The sequence below is a fragment of the Panthera uncia genome (genome assembly GCF_023721935.1).
Source record: "Panthera uncia isolate 11264 chromosome A1 unlocalized genomic scaffold, Puncia_PCG_1.0 HiC_scaffold_17, whole genome shotgun sequence".
Classification (NCBI taxonomy): Eukaryota; Metazoa; Chordata; class Mammalia; order Carnivora; family Felidae; genus Panthera; species Panthera uncia.
Window position 1 is genome coordinate 54551985 of NW_026057577.1, and position 829 is coordinate 54552813.

The window sequence follows — 829 nt, forward strand, 5'->3', positions numbered from 1 at the left end:
AAGGCGGCCCGCGTCGCCGCCCGCGGGGGCGCGGGGCCGGAGCCGGCGGGGCGCGGGGTCGGGCGCGGCAGCCTCGGCCTCAGCCCGCGGCCCCCGCCCGGGACGGACAGCGCACTCACCTCGGACGCGCCTCCGGAGCCACCGGAGCCCGGGAAAGGAGGCGGAGCCGCGGGAATGAATGGAGCCGGCGGCTCGCTGGCGACCCCCGGCCGGTCCCGGGCCGCGTCGCTCGCGGCTGCCAGGGCGGGTACGGCCGCCTCCCCCTCGCCCCAGACGCCCGGCTCCTAGTCGGCGGGTCGGCCGCAGCCCACCGTGCCCTCCGCCGGCGTGACGCACTGGCGCCGCAGCGCCTCCAGCCTTTGCTGCCGCGCAGCGCCCGCGCCCACCGCGAATCCCCCCGCCCGCGCCGCGCGGCCCCTCCTCGGCGCCGGGGACGCCGCCCTGCCTCCCTCCGGACCCGGCCTTCAGACGGCCTCCGGGCAGGTGCCGGCCGGGCCAGCCGGGGGGCGCCGCGCGGCCCCCGCCTCGCCCCTGGCGCCCGCTCAGCCCGCCTGGGCCGCCGTCACAAGGCAGGGCGCGACGCCCCAGCTCAGGCTGTGGCCCGGTATTAAAGAGTGACCTTGGCTTAGATATAAAAATAGGTGCGGGTAAGCTGCGGGGACTACGACGCTGAATTTGCGTATTCCTTTAATGTCAACATTCGCAGAATCCCGTTTGCACACGCCAGCGGAGATCTCCTCCAGTCTGGCAATGGCGCGGGCCCTCCCAGAATGTATACTGGGTGAACCAAGACATCCTGGCCTCTGGACTCGGATGCAGGGAGCGCGGG

The 829-nt window shown here is 74.9% G+C and overlaps 1 protein-coding gene across 1 annotated transcript in view; it reads right to left on the reverse strand.

The window, feature by feature from the left end:
- Positions 1 to 202, reverse strand: part of FAM169A (family with sequence similarity 169 member A) — a 72852-nt gene extending 72650 nt beyond the window's left edge. The window contains exon 1 of the mRNA XM_049649639.1: positions 120 to 202. The gene's annotated coding sequence lies outside the window, so the exon portion shown is untranslated. The remainder of the gene's footprint in view (positions 1 to 119) is intronic.
- Positions 203 to 829: the final 627 nt, after the last annotated feature.